Raw genomic sequence first — 19,467 nt, 5'->3', positions numbered from 1 at the left:
CGCACACATAAATACGCGCGCGCACACACACTCATGCACACACACATATGCCTGCACACACACACACACACATATGCGTGCACACACACACGCACACACATGCACACACACACACATATATGCACACACACATACACACGTACATGCACATACTCACACACATGCACACACGCACACATACGCATGCACACACACACTCATGCACACACACATATGCCTGCACACACACACACACACACACATATGCATGCACACACATGCACACACACATAGACGCACACACATGCACACACACACATACACATACACACATGCACACACACACATGCGCACACACATGCACACACGCACACCATCAGCCTCTGTGCTCCATCATCCTCTGCCATTTCTGTTACTTCCTGCATGTTGCCACTGCCAAACCCACCTTCCCCCGCCCACCTCCTTCAGCATTCCAAAGGGACTGTTCCCTCCACGATACTCTCTGATCAATCATTGCTGCCAATCCCTCGCCGATGGCACCTTTGTACACAAGTGCAGGAGATGCAGCACCTGCCTTTTCACCTCCTCCTCTCCTCTTCTCACCATTCAACACTCCAGACCCACCATCCAGGTGAAACCGCATTGATTTTACTGCGAGCACTGCTCACAACACAGCCTGCCCCACACAAACGGGGAACAGTTGGCCGACCCCACTAGAGTGAAGGGAGGCTATTGAGGCAGTGCCAGTCTGCCCTCTGGCACTGCCCAAGGGGCACCATGGCACTGCCCACCGGGCATCAGGATCTGTGGCAGAGAGAGACGGAAGGGGCTGATCCGGGCTGGGCTTCGGGTGGGTGGTGGAGGGAGGGGCTGTGGGGGTTGGTGTCAGGAGACTGGGACTGCGGGGTGTGGGGAAGGTTGGGGAGATCAAGGTGAGCCAGACTGAGAATGTGGGTCTGGGAACAGCAATTGGGGGTTGGAGCAGGGGTCACACGGCCAGTGATGAGGGGTCATGGGGCTGGCAGTGCGGGGGTCACTGTGCCAATCTCTGCTCTAACAAGTCGGTGCATGCGCAGTGGTCCGCTCAGCACTGTGCTACCAGCCTCTCCAGCGGGAATAGGCCCTGCCTCTGGATTTTCACCGTAATTCACACTGGGGCTCTCTGTCATACACAGAGTGTGGGAGATTCATTTTGAAAAATCTGCTGGGAAAAGCAGCGGGATTTATTCCAGTTTTTATGCCAACTTGGCACTTGGAATTTGTTTGGGAGAACCCTGGCCCTAATCTGGTCAACCATTGCTGTGTGTGGGATCTTGATGTGTGCTAACTGGTTGTCAAATTTCCAGTGACTGCACGTCAATGTTTTTCATTGTCCGTGAAGCGCTTTGGAATGTTCTGAGGCTGTGACAGTTGCTGTATAAATGCACGTTTCTCTCTTAAATGGAAGAGTCATGAGGGCAAACTTGCCGTTATCAAGCACCTTTAACATAATAAAATGTCCTGGACTCACTTCACAAGAGTGTTCTCGAACAGAGACACTGGGTCACTTAAAGAGACAGGCGAGCAAAAGCTTGGTCAAAAAGGCAAGTTTTAAGGAGAGCGATAGAGAGACACCGGGATTTAGGGAGGGAATTCCAGAGTTTAGGACCCAAGTAACTGAAGATTTGACTTTTGATTTGATTTTATTATTGTCACATGTATTAACATATTTTAACATGCATTAACATATTGTCACATGTATTAAAATGTATTAACAGTGAAAAATATTGTTTCTTGCGCACTATGCAGACAAAGCATACCGTTCATGGAGCAGGAAAGCAGAATGTAGTGTTACAGTCATAGCTAGAGTGTAGAGACTTAATGCGAGGTAGGTCCATTCAAAAGTCTGACAGCAGCAGGGAAGAAGCTGTTCTTGAGTTGGTTGGTAACGTGACCTCAGACTTTTGTATTTTTTTCCTGAAGAGGAAGGTGGAAGAGAGAATGTCCGGGGTGCGTGGGGTCCTTGATTACACTGGCTGCTTTGCCGAGGCAGCGGGAAGTGTAGACGGAGTCAATGGGTGGACGACTGGATTGAGAAGAATGATGATTAGGAATGGCTAAGATCTGGAATTGGAGGAGCACTTATATCTCAGAGGGTTCTGGGGTTGGAGGGAATTACAGAGTTAGGAAGGGGGACATGCCTCCGAGTAAAATAAAGAGGAGAATTCTAAGATGAAAGGGCTGCTTGAGCAGGAGCCAATAGCAACCCATAACAACCTCTTCCCTTTCTCTGTTGTCTGCAGAACACGGGTCCAGTGCTGCACGGAGCTTCTTGATACTGCGCCCTGTGACCGCCCTGAAGCGAAGGGTTGGAAGCATGCTGGGGACAGTCTTCAGACAATGCCATAATGGGAAGGCGCACAGGAGGGTCCGCTACTCACTGGAGCAGATGGCGCCCTTGGCTAAGAGGAGGCTGAAGCAGCCGAGGATGGGCAGGCATTATAAGGGGCACAAGTCCCAAAACGTGCACTCGCCCAGCAGTGAGATACTGTGCTACCTGCCACGCAAGATGCTGACGTACCCCTGCACCGGCCAGGCCTCGGCGAGCACCTTCAAGTACAGGGACTTCAGCTGTGTGGACGTGTGGAAGCCCAAGTTGTCTAAGTCTGGCCACAGGTACGTCCTGTCGGGTGGAGACCAGGGCGCCAGGAGAGTGGCGACCATCGCCAGCTTTGAAAATAGGTTCGAGGTGAGGCCCAGCCGGCGATCTCCGTTTTGCAGCTACAAACGAACACGTTTCATCCAAAGCAAAGATATTAAACCAACCCCCCCATCCCCTCCCCCCCCCGTCACCACCAAATAAATCAGAGGAGGAAAAGCAGAACAGAAATTCCTAGAAGATTGTAGAAATCAGAAGGTATGAGAATGTGGAGTCTTTTGTGATTCTATGCAATAAAGAAAATTGAAATGCTCTCTTGATTTATCCCCGATTCTTTCCTTTTGTGGGACATGCTTTGGCTTGCATTGTTAAAATGGCGGCGCGGGCTCGTTGGGCCGAAGGGCCTGTTTCCCATGCTGTGTTGTTCTTTGTTCTCGGTAGCTGGTACTCTGTCACCCGTTGGAGTTCGCCGTGGCGTGGTCTCAAACACCCACACCACAGGCTTGAGTATTGAAACTGCCTGGCACTCCCGATGCCAGGATTAAGGGGAATGTTGGATTGCCAGAGGTACCATATTGTGGGCAGTTCATTGAATCGAGACTCTGTCCCCTCACATGATTAATTTTAAATTTATTTATTAACATCACAGGTCGGCTTACGTTAACACTGCAATGAAGTTACTGTGAAAATCCCCTAGTCGCCACACTCCGGCGCCTGTTCGGGTAACACTGAGGGAGAATTTAGCATGGCCAATGCACCCTAACCAGCACGTCTTTCGGACTGCGGGAGGAAACCAGAGCACCCGGAGGAAACCCAGGCCGACATGGGGAGGACACACAAACTCCACACGGACAGTGACCCAAGTCAGGAATTGAACCCAGGTCCCTGGCTCTGGGAAGCAGCAGTGCTAACCCACTGTGCCACCGTGACAGATGTTAAAGGTCTTGTGGACATCCTGAGGTGGCAAATGTTGTTCCTCTCTTCGAGAAAGGAGATAGGAATGACCCTGGTAATTATAGGCCAGTTAGTCTTACTTCAGTGGTTGGTTAGTTAATGGAAAGGATCCTGAGGGATAGGATTTATGACCATTTGGAAAGATGCAGTTTAATCCGGGATAGTCAGCACGGTTTCGTGAGGGGTAAGTCTTGCCTCACAAATTTGATTGAATTCTTTGAGGAGGTAACTAAGTGTGTGGACAAAGGTAGAGCAGTTGATGTCATATGCATGGATTTTAGTAACGTGTTTGATAAGGTTCCCAACTGTAGGCTCATGAAGAAGATAAGGTGGTGTGGGATAGAAGGAAATTTGGCCAATTGGATGAGTAACTGGCTGTATCATAGAAGTGATCTGGAGATGGACTGGGGTAAACACAGTAAGAAGTCTGACAACACCAGGTTTAAGTCCAACCGATTTATTTGACAGTAAACTCACAAGCTTTCGAGGTTTCCCTCATCGACCTGACAAAGAAGGAAACCTCGAAAGCTTGTGAGTTTACTGTCAACTAAATTGGTTGAACTTAAACCTGGTGTTGTCAGACTTCTTACTGTATCATAGACGACAGAGGGTGGTGGTGGAAGGAAGATTTTCAGACTGGAGGCCAGTTACCAGCGGTGTACCACAGGGGTCAGTGCTGGGTCCTCTGCTATTTTGTGATTTTCATAAATGACTTGGAAGAGGGGGCTGGAGGGTGGGTTAGTAAATTTGCTGATGACACCAAGATTGGTGGAGAAGTGGATGAGGTAGAGGGCTCTTGCAGGCTGCAAAGAGACATTGATAGGATGCAGAGCTGGGCTGAAAAGTGGCAGATGGAGTTTAACCCTAATAAATGTGAGGTGATTCATTTTGATAGGACAAACTTGAATGCAGATTACACGGTCAACAGCAGGGTTCTAAGGAATGTGGTGGAACAGAGAGATCTTGGGGTTCACATCCACAGATCTCTGAAGGGTTGCCACTCGAGTGGATAGAGCCGTGAAGAAGGCTTATAGTGTGTTAGCGTTTATTAACAGGGGGTTTGAGTTTAAGAGCCGTGGGGTTATGCTGCAACTATACCGGACGTTGGTGAGACCACATTTGGAATATTGTGTTCAGTTCTGGTCACCTCACTATAAGAAGCATGTGGAAGCATTGGAGAGAGTGCAGAGGAGATTTACCAGGATGCTGCCTGGTTTGGAGGGTAGGACTTATGCGGAAAGTTTGAGGGAGCTGGGGCTTTTCTCTTTGGAGCGGAGGAGGATGAGAGGCGACTTAATAGAGGTTTACAAGATGATGAGAGGGATTGATAGAGTGGACGTGCTGAGACTATTTCCTTGGGTGGATGTAGCTGTTAAAAGGGGGCATAACTATAAGGTTCATGGTGGGAGATATAGGAGGGATGTCCGAGGTAGATTCTTTACTCAGAGAGTGGTTGGGGTGTGGAATACACTGCCTGCTGTGATAGTGGAGTTGGACACTTTAGGAACTTTCATGCGGTTATTGGATAGGCACATGGAGCACACCAGAATGATAGGGAAGGGTTAGCTTGATCTTGGGTTTGGACATAGCTCGGCACAACGTTGAGGGCCGAAGGGCCTGTACTGTGCTGTAATGCTCTATGTTCTATCTATGAGGTCATGAGTGGTTATACAGATCCTGCTCTTCCCACCTTTTCCCTGTAACCCTGCAATGAGTTTCACTTCAGATAATTATCCAATTCCCTTTTGAAATCTTTTCTGAAATGCTGCCAAAGGAATTATCTGAACAGACACTCCCTTGCCTGGGTCAATGATACACATTTCAATTTGGTCTCTGTAACAACTTTATCAATGATACATTTACAAACCCGCTGGAAGTATCTGGGATAAATGATCACAAATCAGATCACTTACAGATCACTCACAAGATAATGAAGGGGATGGATAGGGTAGAGGTAGAGAGATTCTTCCCGCTTAGAAAGGAAACCAGAACTAGAGGGCACAGTCTCAAAATAACGGGGGGGACAGTTTAGAACGGAGTTGAGGAGGAACTTCTTCACTCAAAGGGTGGTGAATCTCTGGAATTCTCTGCCCGTTGAAGTGGTGGAGGCTGCCTCGCTAAATATATTTAAGTCACGGGTAGATAGGTTTCTGATAGACAAGGGAATTAAGGGTTATGGGGAGAAAGCAGGAAAGTGGAACTGATCCACTTCAGATCAGCCATGATCTTATTGAATGGCGGGGCAGGCTCGAAGGGCTGGATGGCCTACTCCTGCTCCTATTTCTTATGTTCTTATGTTCTTACAAATTGTTTAAGACAGATTGGAGAAAGTAGCACAGACCCTGATGGCATTGCCATCTCACATCTGATGGTGACAAACATCACAACAAGAGATTTTCTGGGAATAATTGAATTACCCAGCAATTTGATTTGATTTGATCTGATTTATTATTGTCACATGTATTAATATACAGTGAAAAGTATTGTTTCTTGCGCGGCTGTGCAGACAAAGCCCATCATTCATAGAGAAGGCAAGGAGAGAGTGCAGAATGTAGTGTTACAGTCATAGCTAGGGTGTCGAGAAAGATCAACTTAATGCGAGGTAGGTCCATTCAAAAGTCTGACAGCAGCAGGAAAGAAGCTGTTCTTGAGTCGGTCGGTACGTGACCTCAGACTTTTGTATCTTTTTCCTGACGGAAGAAGGTGGAAGAGAGAATGTCCGGGGTGTGTGAGGTCTTTAATTATGCTGGCTGCTTTTCCGAAGCAGCGGGAAGTGTAGACAGAGTCAATGGATGGGAGGCTGGTTTGCGTGATGGAAAAAGGCATTCAGACATTTCCAAATTTTTATTGAATTAAACTGCTGGATAGAATCGCAACATCTGTTCATTAAACGCAAATGATTAATCTATGTTTGAAGGTCAAGTCAGTGTGAGTACAGATAGTGTCGATATGATTCAGAATTAGATAGTGCTTCTGAAACACTCCTGGCTGCAGTGAGTTTTTCATCCAGGTTGTGCACAGCAAGATCCCACAAACATCAATATGATAATGAACACATCACCGTCCTTGGGAAGGGAGGGGGTGACAGCGACTAGTGGTGCAATGGTGATGTCACTGGTACTAGTATTCCAGAATACTAATACTATTAGGACACGGGTTCAAATCCCACTGCAGTAGCAGTTAAATTCAACAAATAAATCTGAAATTGAAAAGCTCGTCTCAGTGACGGTGACCATGACAACTATCATTTATTGTTGTAAAAACATTAATTCATTAATGTCCTTTAGGGAGGGAAATCTGCCGTCCTTACCTGGTCTGGCCTACATGAGACTCCAGAGCCACAGCAATGTGGTTGACTTTTAACTATCCTCTGAATTAGGCCCCACAGTTCAAGGGCAGTTTGGGACGGACAACAAATGCGGATTTGCCAGTGGCACTCACATCCCATGGAAGAGAAGAAGTGAGCAGGTAACCTGCCTTAATGCTGGCATTTTGAGGGACATGTATTGTCCAAAGAGAGGATTCTCCGCTGGTGCGCTGGGATTTCCAGTTGTTCATTGGAAGTCCCAACCTTGAATCAGAGTCAGACTTGAACCCTGGCACGTCTGAGCCAGCGTGAGAAAGTTCTCACCGAGAAAAGTACAGCTGACATCGAATGATCAGTTAGCATATTCATAGCATCCCTACAGTGCAGAAGGAGGCCATTTGGCCCAACAAGCCTGCACCAACACCAATCCCACCCAAACCCTATCCCCGCAACCCCACACATTTACTCTCCAAATCCGCCTGACACTAAGCAACAATTTAGCATCGCCAAATCCACTTAAGATGTGGAGATGCTGGCGTTGGACTGGGGTAAACACAGTAAGAAGTCTGACAACACCAGGTTTAAGTCCAACCGATTTATTTGATAGTAAACTCACACGCTTTCGAGCTTTGCCCCTTCGTCAGGTGAACGGAGAGTTCTCCATTCTCCATTCACTCTCCATTCACCTGACAAAGAGGGGAACCTCAAAAGCTTGTGAGTTTACTATCAAATTAATCGGTCGGACTTAAACCTGGTGTTGTCAGACTTCTTACTGTGTCAAATCCACTTGACCCACACATCTTTGGACTGAGGGAGGAAACCAGAGCACCCGGAGGAAACCCACGCAGACACGGGGAGAATGTGCAGTCTCTGCACAGGCAGTGACCCGAGATCAGAATTAAACCCGAGTCCTGAGACAGCAGTGCTGCTTCATTCTCCTAATTCAATTAACAAAAATCTTTGCTGAAAATTTCCATCCTCACTCGCGGCTGTGATTCTCCAGTCCTGCTGCAGTGGACGGAGTTTTGGCTGGAAAACCAAATTCTCTGTTCTCCCCCGCAGCTGGGTGGGCGCGGACAAGATAGGAGAGCCCTGCCCACTAGAGTCTAATGCATGTGTATCAACTATACTTGCTTTAAATCACACTAAATGTTCGCCCCAGTGCAAATTTATTCCAGAAAATATCATTTTGGGATCTGGCGTCTGAGTCATTTGAGACGTGTCGTGTACTGAGTGGAGTGTGAGTCGGGGAAGGAGGAAGTGATTCTGGAGCTGTGCTTTCTGAAGCTGTTTCCCACTGGGACTTCCCCGTCTCCTGTCCGTTATAGACTCATGAATAGAGATTGATCATTGTGATGGATCGATGATTCCATTATAACGACATCACGTTAGAAAGGGAACTAGGTTAACCTCTCGTGGAATTATAGAATGGTTACAGCAGATGGAGAGGCCATTCAGCCCTTTCTGTCTATGCTGGCTGGAGCAACTGAGCACAGCTCACTTCCCTTGGCCCTGTTAGTTTTTCCTTTTCAGATAATGATCCAATTTCTTTTAGAGAGTCTCCTTACCCTCGGGCAACGCAATCCAAACTCGACACGTACAAAGAAGTTCCTCGCGTTACCTTTTGGATCTTTTGCCAATTACCCTAAATTGGTGCCCCCCCTGGCCCTCAATCCCTGCACCAGTGGAAACAGTTTCTCCCTCGCTGCTCTAACCAGGCCCTTCACGGTTTAGAATTCTTCTCAACTGCAAGGAGAACACTGGCAAATTCTCTAATCCCATCCCGGAAACTCAAGTTTCTCACACAGGAGCTGTTTTTTTGTGAACATCTCCCACATCCCGTCTGATGTCTTCACATCCTTCCCAAAATGTGGTGCACAGACTGCGACACGATACCCTAGTCAAGGCTGAACCAGTGTTTAGTCAAGATTCATCCTTCTTCCAACAATTCCTATGTTCGCAGGGGAGACAATTTAGAAACAGGGTATCAGCCAGTTATTAACCTGGAGCCGAAACTTACGACTGCCCACTTACACTTGGAGTAACACCAGCAGATCACTTGAGTCACCGTTGCCGACACCTTATTTGGAGTAGTAATCACCTTAAAGATCCAGGCCAGGCAGGTAGCTAAACATCACAGCAACAGCTTGCATTTACATAGCCCCTTCAACTCTCAGCAAACTTCCCAAAGTGCTTCATAGGAACGTGATTGGCCAACATTTGACATCGAGCCACAAAGAAGGGCGGGACGGTGCCACAGTGGTTAACACTGCTGCCTCACAGGGACACGGGTTCGATTCCCACCTTGGGTGACTGTCTGTGTAGAGTCTGCACGTTCTCCCCGTATCCGCGTGGGTTTCCTCCTGATGCTCCGGTTTCCTCTCACAGTCCGAAAGACATGCTGGTTAGGGTGCATTGGCTGTGCTGAATTCTCCATCAGTGAACCCGAACTGTGCCGGAATGTGGTGACTCGGGGATTTTCACAGTAACTTCATTGCAGTGTTAATGTTAGCCTACTTGTGACAATAATAAACAAACTCTTTAAAAAAAAATTCAGGTATTTAGACAAATGGCCAAGGTTTGATCAAAGATGTGATTTTCAAGGAGCATCTTAATAGTGGAGAGGGAAGGGGAGAGGTTTAGGGAGAGAATTGCAGAGCTTGAGACCCAGGCAGCTGAAGGTACAGCCATTAATGATGGAGTGATTGAAATCAGGAAGTCCAGACTATCTCAGAGCAATGCCATGGACCCAGTGCCATTTAATTTAAACATTTAGCTGGAAATTAAAAATCAGATGTTACAGACACGAGGAGGTTTAATTTAAAACAGTCCTGACTGCTTCCCCCTACCTCTTTCGGAAACAGAAAGGTATTCTTCATTTCTTTTTAGTATCCCTTTTTATTTTCCCTTACTGCTTGGTTTTGACGCAACCCAACTCTTTATTTGAAACCCTCACAGCAAACCCGAGACCGGGTACAACCAGCATTGGTTTATTTCACACTCAGACAACGGGAAGGGCTTTCCGCTTTGCAACGCAATACACACAATAAACAGAGGGATGAGGAAAAGAAAGTGATACAGCGCAAAGACCACAGACATATAAGAACTATTGTTTCACTTAATCCCGGATCCAAAGTTCAAGGGTGCACTCCCTGACAGAGACTGGCAGGATGAAGCGGATGTGGGATAATCCACTTTTCCACTAGCACTGATTCCCCTGGTGCCAGAACTTCAGAGGAGAATTTGTTTTGTAGTCTGCACAGACATTCTAGTAAAAATCATCATAGAATTATCATTGAATCCCGGTAGGGCAGAAGGAGGCCATTTGGGCCATTGTGTCTCCACCGATTCTCCGACACAGCACCTTACCCATCCCATGCCCTATCCTCGTAACCTCTTGCATTTACCTTGCTAATTCCCCTCTAACCTCTGCATCTTTAGATATTAAGGCTGGAATTTTACCAGCACGCTTGCTCTGATTTCAAGAGACAGGCAAGACTTGGAGAATGGCATTCTCCATCGGCCTCGGGTGGGATTGTATGAACCTCGAGTGGATGTGCCAGTAAAATTCCGCCCTAAAGGGTGATTTAGCAATCCACCTAACCTGTAAGTCTTTGGACTCTGGAAGGGAATCAGAGCACCTGGAGGAAACCCACGCAGACACGGGGAGAACGTGCAAACTCTACACAGATGGTCACCTAAGGTCGGAATTGAACCCGGGTCCGTGGCTCTGAGAAGCAGCAGTGCCAAGTCGCTGTGCCACCGTGCCGCCCCCAATGCAGAGGAGAGCCACCAATTTGCACTGGGACAGAACACCAGTCCAGCTGTTTTGTGTTTGTTCCTGGAAGATGGCAGACTTTAATGATGTGCGACCCCCAGTTGGCATGTCCCTCTGACCAACACAAACTCTTATTTTCTGGGAAGAACGCGGTTTCTTATTCATCCTATCGGAACAAAATAGAAAGACAGGTAGAAGCCGAGATAGGGAGCGAGCCGGACAGAAGGAACATTGATTGATGACTTCCTCTGGGTAAAGGGCATTGCAGTTTGTAGTTAATATGATTAAATGGACAGAATTATGAAACTATCTCCAGCAATACAGCACTCGAATTGACTTATTACACCAGTGCACTGAGATTGGCGAGGACTATTCACATTGCAATTTTTATTTTTGAATTATATTTGCATGACCTGCCTTGCGATTAATTTGTTCATAGGAAGTAAATTAATCATGAATGCTTTATAAAGGACAAATCCTCTGATTCTACTCATCAACTTAATTTAGAAGAAATCCTAAGTATTCACGAGGACATATCTTTTTATCAATAAATGTCATAAAATTGCTGGTTACCTTAGAAACCACTTAGCAATGAGCCTTCTGCTGGATTTGATAGTAAAGATGAGTATGGAATGATTCCAATCTCATTAATCTCAAACCCCTCCATCTAACTATCATTGACTGATTCCAGCTAATACCCTTCCGTGACAAGTTTGTTGATAGTATTTCATTAGCATCTGCCGCAACCTCAGGACAATCCAAAGTGGTTTACAACCAATGAACTATCCTTTTGAAGAGTTAGTCTCTGTAGTAATGTAGAAAATGCAGCAGCCAATTTGTGTACAGACAGATTTGATTTGATTTGATTTGATTTATTATGGTCACAGGTATTAGTGGACAGTGAAAAGTACTGTTTCTTGCACACTATACAGACAAAGCATACCATACATGGGGTAAATAGGGGAGAAGGAAAGGAGAGAGTGCAGAATGTAATGTTACAGTCACAGCTATGGTGCAGAGAAAGATCAACTTAATGCGAGGTAGGTCCATTCAAAAGTCTGACAGCAGCGGGGAGGAAGCTGTTTTTGAGTCGGTCGGTACGTGACCTCAGATTTTTGTACCTTTTCCCCGATGGAAGAAGGTGGAAGAGAGAATGCCCGGGGTGCGTGGGGTCCTTAATTATACTGGCTGCTTTTCCGAGGCAGCGGGAAGTGTAGACAGTCAATGGATGAGAGGCTGGTTTGCGTGGTGGGCTGGGCTACTTACACAACCCTTTGTAGTTCCTTGTGACCGTGCGCAGAGCAGGAGCCCATACCAAGCTGCGACGCAACCAGAAAGAATGCTTTCTATGATGCATCTGTAAAAGTTGGTGAGAGTTGTAGCTGACATGCCAAATTTCCTTAGTCGTCTGAGAAAGTAGAGGCGTTGGTGGGGCTTTCTGAACTATAGTGTTGGCATGGGGGGACCAGGACAGGTCATTGGTGATCTGGACACCTAAAAACTTGAAGCTTTGGAGTATTTCCACTTCATCAGCACTTATTAGATAGAGGCATGTTCTCCATTCGCTTCCTGAAGTTAATGACTATCTCCTTCATTTTATTGAGAGATTAGAGGGAGAGATTATTGTCGCTGCACCAGTTCACCAGATTCTCTATCTCTTTCCTGAAATCCATCTCAAATAGCAAGTCTCAAACAGATCCCACAAACAATAAGAATGGCCAGCTAATCTGTTTCTTAGTGATGTGGGTTGAGGGGCAGACATTAGCCAGGGCACTGTGGAGAACTCCCTTGCTCTTCTTGGAAATGGTTCTATGGGATAGTTCATGTCTCCCAGAGAGGACAAGCACGGCCTCAGTTATAGAGTCTCATCTGAAACGTGACAGCTCCTCAGTGCAGCACTCCTTCAGCGCTGCACATGGAGCGCCGGCCTGGCTTTTCAGCTCAGGTCTCTGGGATGCACTTTGAACCCTGATGATTCAGAGTTGAGAGCGCTGCTACCCCCTGAGCCTCAGCTGATGCTGAATCTGAAAATTGTGCCACGCGCTCTGTCCAACAGGAGGTCCAAGAGACCACCGACATCGACAGCCTCTTTAACATGGTAAAAACCGGCAAAGCACTTCTCCAGGGCCAATTCCTTAAGTACCCTGGGATGGAGATAATCAGGACCTGGAGATTTATCCACCTTCAATCCCATCAATTCCCCCCAAACCATTTCTCTACTAATGCTGATTTGCTTCAGCCCCTCACTAAACCTTGTTCCTCTCACAACTTCTGGTACATTATTCATGTCTTCCTTTGTGAAAATTGATGTAAAGTACAAATTTAATTCCTTGGCCATTTCTTTATTCCCCATTATGAATTCTCCTGTTTGTGACTGTAAGGGGCCTACATTTCTTTTGTCAATCTTTTTCTGTTTACATACCTACAGAAGCTTTTACAGTTAGTTTTTATGTTCTCTGCTAGCTTACTTTGAACTCTATTTTTCCCTTCTTAATCAATCCCTTAGCCCTCTTTTGCTGAATTTTAAACTACACCTAATCCTCAGGTCTCTTGCTTTCTCTTGCCAATTTGTATGCTTCTTCCCTGAATCTGATACTATCTCTAATTTCCCTTGTAAACTATGATTTGGCCACAATTCCCGTATCACTCTTGCGCCAAACCAGAATAAACAACTCCTGGAGTTCACTTATTTGTTCTTTAAATGCCTGTCATTGCCTGTCCACTGTCTTTATTTTCAGTAATGTTTCCCAGTCCAACGTGGTCAATTCATGCCTCATACCCACATAGTTACCCTTATTGAGATTCAGGACCCTGGTTTCAGAATCAACTACATCGCTATCCACCTTGACAAAGAATTCTTCCACATTATTATCTTGTCAGCTTGCATCTTGTTTGTTTCTCTTCATACAGTCGTAGAATCCCTGCAGTGCAGAAGAAGGCCATTTGGCCCATCGGCAACAATCCCATCGTCCACAATTCCACCCATGCTCAATCCCCGAAACCCCACGTATTTACCCTTGCGAGTCCCCCTGACACAAGGGTCAATTTAGCATGACCAATCAACCTAACCTGCACATCTTTGGAGTGTGGGAGGAAACTGGAACACTCAGAGGAAACCCATGAAGGCATGAGGAGAATGTGCAAACTCCACACAGTCAGTGACGTGAGGCTGGACTTGAACCCAGGTCCCTGGAGCTGTGAAGCAGCAGTGCTAACCACTGTGGCACCGTGCCACCCTTATGGGGGTCAGTGAATTGGATTCAATTGGAATTTGGATTTGGTTTTTGGAGTGAACAAGGAATGGATTTCTGTTTGCCGAGTCCACTCTGAGTATTGGCTTTGAAACTTTAAGGAGGGAATAAAAAAAACTATTGAAAAAAAGACTGCTGTGGGTCACACCGCCTTCTCAATGGAAATATTCCATGAACAACCAGTGGGCATAAAAGATCAAATGAACCTATTTCAAAGAGAGCAGACCAGTGTCCCTGACCAGTATTAATTAAGAACATAAGAAATAAGAGCAGGAGTAGGCCATCTAGCCCTTCGAGCCTGCCCCACCATTCAATACGATCATGGCTGATCTGAAGTGGATCAGTTCCACTTTCCTGCTTTCTCCCCATAACCCTTAATTCCCTTGTCTATCAAAAACCTATCTACCCGTGACTTAAATATATTTAGCAAGGTAGCCTCCACCACTTCAACGGGCAGAGAATTCCAGAGATTCACCATCCTTTGAGTGAAGAAGTTCCTCCTCAACTCTGATCTAAACTGCCCCCCCGCCTTATCTTGAGGCTGTGCCCTCTAGTCCTGCTATCCTTTCTAAGCGGGAATTATAGGCCTGTTAGTTTAACGTCTGTTGTAGGTAAAATGTTAGAATCCGTCATCAAGGAGGAAATAGCGAGGCATCTTGAGGGGAACTGCTTGATAGAGCAGACGCAGCACGGTTTCCTAAAAGGGAAGTCGTGTCTGACAAATTTACTGGAGTTCTATGAGGATGTGTCTAGGGCGGTGGATAGAGGAGAGCCGGTGGATGTGGTCTTTCTGGATTTTCAGAAGGCGTTTGACAAGGTACCTCACAAGAGGTTATTACAGAAGGTCAGGGGGCATGGAGTTGGGGGTAGGGTGTTAGCGTGGATAGAGGACTGGTTGTCAAATAGGAGGCAGAGAGTGGGGGTCAATGGGTGCTATTCGGATTGGCGGATGGTGACTAGTGGAGTGCCCCAGGGGTCGGTGCTGGGGCCTCAGCTATTTACCATTTATATAGATGATCTGGAGGTGGGAACCGAGTGTAGGGTGTCAAAATTTGCTGATGACACCAAAATTGGTGGAAAGGCAAATTGTGCGGAGGGTGGGGAGAGTCTACAGAAAGATCTAGATAGGCTGGGCGAATGGGCCAGGAAATGGCAAATGGAATTTAATGTTGGTAAGTGCGAGGTGGTCCACTTTGGTAGGAATAATGGTAGGAAGGATTATTACTTACGTGGAGAAAAACTGCAGCAGGCGACGGTGCAGAGGGACCTCGGGGTCCTTGTGCATGAGTCGCAAAAACCCAGCTTGCAGGTGCAGCAGGTGGTCAGGAAGGCGAATGGGATGCTGGCCTTCATAGCGAGGGGGATAGAATATAAAAGTAGGGAGGTCTTGCTGCGGCTGTATAGGGCGTTGGTGAGGCCGCAGCTGGAGTACTGTGTGCAGTTTTGGGCGCTGTACTTGCGCAAGGATATTTTAGCCTTGGACGGAGTGCAGAGGAGGTTTACTAGGCTGATTCCAGAGTTGAGGGGGTTGAGCTATGAGGAGAGGCTGAATAAACTGGGCTTGTACTCGTTAGAGTTTAGAAGAATGAGGGGAGATCTCATTGAGACGTATAAGATGATGAATGGGATGGATAGGATAGAGGTGGAGAGACTCTTCCCGCTCAGAAAGGACAGTAGGACTAGGGGGCATAGCCTCAAGATAAAGGGGGGGCGGTTTAGATCGGAGTTGAGGAGGAACTTCTTCACTCAAAGGGTGGTGAATCTCTGGAATTCTCTGCCCGTTGAAGTGGTGGAGGCTGCCTCGCTAAATATTTTTAAGACGCGGGTTGATGGGTTTTTGATGAGAGAGGGGATTAAGGGTTATGGGGAGAGGGCGGGAATGTGGAACTGAGCCACGACTGATCAGCCATGATCTTATTGAATGGCGGGGCAGGCTCGAAGGGCTAGTTGGCCTACTCCTGCTCCTATTTCTTATGTTCTTATCTCTCTACCTCTACCCTATCCATCCCCTTCATTACCTTATACGTCTCTATAAGGTCCCCCCTCATCCTTCTAAACTCCAACAAGTACAGACCCAGTCTATTTAGTCTCTCTTCATAGGCCAACCCCCTCATCTCCGGTATCAGCCTAGTGAACCTCCTCTGTACTCCCTCCAAGGCCAAAATATCCTTGTGCAAATACAGGGCCCAAAACTGCACACAGTACTCCAGCTGCGGCCTCACCAGTGCCCTGTACAGTTGCAGCAAGACCTCCTTGCTTTTATATTCTATCCCCCTCGCTATAAAGGCCAACATTCCATTCGCCTTCTTGACCACCTGCTGCACCTGCAGACTGGGTTTTTGTGACTCATGCACAAGGACCCCCAGGTCCCTCTGCACCGTAGCATGCTGCAGCTTTTCGCCTTTTAAATAACAATCCCTCCTACTATTCTTTCTGCCAAAGTGGATAACCTCACACTTGCTAATTCCTGGTCATTAAATGTAAAGATGTGATCATGTTGCTCTCTGTGGGAGCTTGCTATGTGTAAAATGAACCACCATGTTTTTTTGATTCTTTCAGAGGAATCACTGGCTGGGCCATTTCAGAGAACATTTAAGGGGCACGGTGGCACAGTGGATAGCACTGCTGCCTCATAGCGCCAAGGGTCCGGGTTCAATTCTGGCCTTGGGTCACTGTCTGTGCGGAGTCTGCACGTTCTCCTCGTGTCTGTGTGAGTTTCCTCCGGGTAGTCTGGTTTCCTCCCCCACTCCAAAGATGTGCAGGTTAGGTGGATTGGCCAGGATAAAATTGCCCCTTAGTGTCAGGCGGACTAGCAGGGTAAATATGAGGGTTTATGAAAGTAGAGCCTGGGTGGGATTCTGGTCAGTGTAGGTTCAATGGTTTGAATGGCCTCCTTTCACGCTACAGGGATCCTATGAAATCTAATTAAGAGTTACATTGCTGTGGGGGTGGAGTCACAAGGAGACCAGACCAGCTAAGTGTGGCAGATTTCCTTTTCTAGAGGACATTAGTAAACCAGATGGGTTTTTACTCAGTGGGTGGTGAGTGAGTGGAATCGGCTGCCATCGGTGGTGGTGGAGGTGAACTCACTGGGGTCTTTTAAGAGACTTCTGGATGGGTACATGGGATTTAATGGGATTGAGAGTTATAGATAGGCCTGGTAGGTAGGGATATGATCGGAGCAACTTGTGGGCCGAAGGGCCTGTTTGTGCTGTAGTGTTCTATGTCCTAATGTTTATGTCAATCATTCCATGGTCATCATTAGACTTTTTCAACTCCAGATTTTTTTTTATTGAATTCAAATTTCACCACCTGGGGGATTTGAACCCAAGGCTTCAGAGCATTACTCTGGGTCTCCGGATTACTAGTTCACTACGCCACTGCCCTCCTCTCCACACTGCAACTCTTTAAAGTGCTTCACTCTCTGTAAAGCTTTTTAAATCGCCCTGAGCTGGTGAAAGTTGCGACAGAAATAGGATTACCGACTCTGATTAACGGTCATCACGTGAGTTCCCTCCAGGCTCCAGCCATGAATCGGCCAACACATCCATCCTCGTGACATTCCGCCTTCCAGAACAAAAAGACACACAATCCAGTGGACGATGCCTGAGTGTCAGCCACACAGCCTTTCCTCCTCCTCCAATTTGTAATATTTTTATATCTGGTAAAGAGAAATCTTCAGAGAAAATGACAGGAGACAAGTTTTGTTTTAAAGCATCCCGGTGGTTTTTCTCCAGGATCGCACACGTCAGTGTCCTGGAGATTCATCTTCAATTCCCGGAACTCCCGGCCAACCCTGGAAGCTTGGGAAACACGTACTGAAAATAACCTTGGGCTTTATTCATCAAACATCCATTATAGATGCCTCACTTCGCCAGGGACCCGGGTTCAATTCCGGCCTGTGTATGTGGAGTTTGCACATTCTTCCCGTGCCTGCATGGAATTTCTCTGGGTGCTCCGGTTTCTCCCCACAGTCCAAAGATGTGCGGATTTGGTGGATTGGCCATGCTGAATTGCCCCTTAGTGTTAGAGGGATTAGCAGAGTAAATATGTGGGGTTACAGGGCTTGGGTGGGATCGTTGTTGGTGCAACCTTGATGGGCTGAATGTCCTCCTTCTGCACTGTAGGGATTTTATGATTCAATGTCCTTTAGGAAGGACACCTGTTCCTCTTAGCCCTGAAGTCTGGGTCTGTGTGTGACTCCAGTTTCACACCAATGTGATTATGCCCCAGCCACCCAACACAGAGAAGAGAGGTTGGGCCATAAATGTTAGTCTTGCAGTGATACCCACCCCCTGGGAATGAATTAAATAAACAAGGATGAAACAGAGTGCAGGAGAGAGACAGAGAATCTGGTAAAATGGTGCAATGACAATAATCTCTCCCTCAATGTCAGTAAAACAAAGGAGATAGTCATTAACTTTAGGAAGCGTAAAGGAGAACATGCCCCTGTCTATATCAACGGGGATGAAATAGAAAGGGCCGAGAGCTTCAAGTTTTTAGGTGTCCAGATCACCAACAACCTGTCCTGGTCCCCTCCATGCCGACACTATATTAAGAAAGCCCATCAATGCCTCTACTTTCTCAGAAGATTAAGGAAATTTGGCATGTCAGCTACGACTCTCATCAATTTTTACAGATGCACCATAGAAAGCAGTTTTTCCGGGTGTATCACAGCTTGCTTTGATTCCTGATCTGCCCAAGATTGCAAGAATCAACAAAGGTTGTGAAAGAATCCCAGTCCATCACACAAACCAGCCTCCCATCCATTGGACGGAATGTTACTGCCTGCCCGCTGCGGGACTTGGAGCGGGTGAGGGGCAGAGAATGGGAAAGTTTGTTGATCTCGGGCGGGATTTTACAGTTTTGGGACAAACAAGGCCATAAAATCCCATCTGTTGACTCTGTCTACACCTCCCATTGCCTCGGAAAAGCAGCCAGCATTGTCAAGGACCCCAAGCATCTTGGAGATTCTCTCTTCCACCTTCGTCCATTGGGAAAGAGATACAAAAGATCCTACTGTTTTTTCATAAGAACATAAGAAATAGGAGCAGGAGTAGGCCATCTAGCCCTTCGAGCCTGCCCCGCCATTCAATAAGATCATGGGTGATCTGTCGTGGCTCAGTTCCACATTCCCGCCCTCTCCCCACAACCCTTAATCTCCTCGCTTATCAAAAACCCATCAACCCGCGTCTTAAAAATATTTAGCGAGGTAGCCTCCACCATATCATAAGAACATAAGAACATAAGAAATAGGAGTAGGAGTAGGCCATCCAGCCCATCGAGCCTGCCCCACCATTCAATAAGATCATGGCTGATCTGTCGCTGCTCAGTTCCACTTTCCCACTTTCTCCCCATAACCCTTAATCCCCTCGCTTATCAAAAACCCATCAACCCGCGTCTTAAAAATATTTAGCAAGGTAGCCTCCACCACTTCAACGGGCAGAGAATTCCAAAGATTCACCACCCTTTGAGTGAAGAAGTTCCTCCTCAACTCCGTTCTAAACCACCCCCCCCCTTTATCTTGAGGCTGTGCCCCCTAGTCCTACTGTCCTTTCTG

This window comes from Carcharhinus amblyrhynchos, chromosome 3 (genome assembly GCF_965287045.1).
Source record: "Carcharhinus amblyrhynchos chromosome 3, sCarAmb.v2.hapA, whole genome shotgun sequence".
Classification (NCBI taxonomy): domain Eukaryota; kingdom Metazoa; phylum Chordata; class Chondrichthyes; order Carcharhiniformes; family Carcharhinidae; genus Carcharhinus; species Carcharhinus amblyrhynchos.
The sequence above is the reverse complement of the archived record's forward strand: the minus strand, read 5'-3'. Positions refer to the sequence as shown.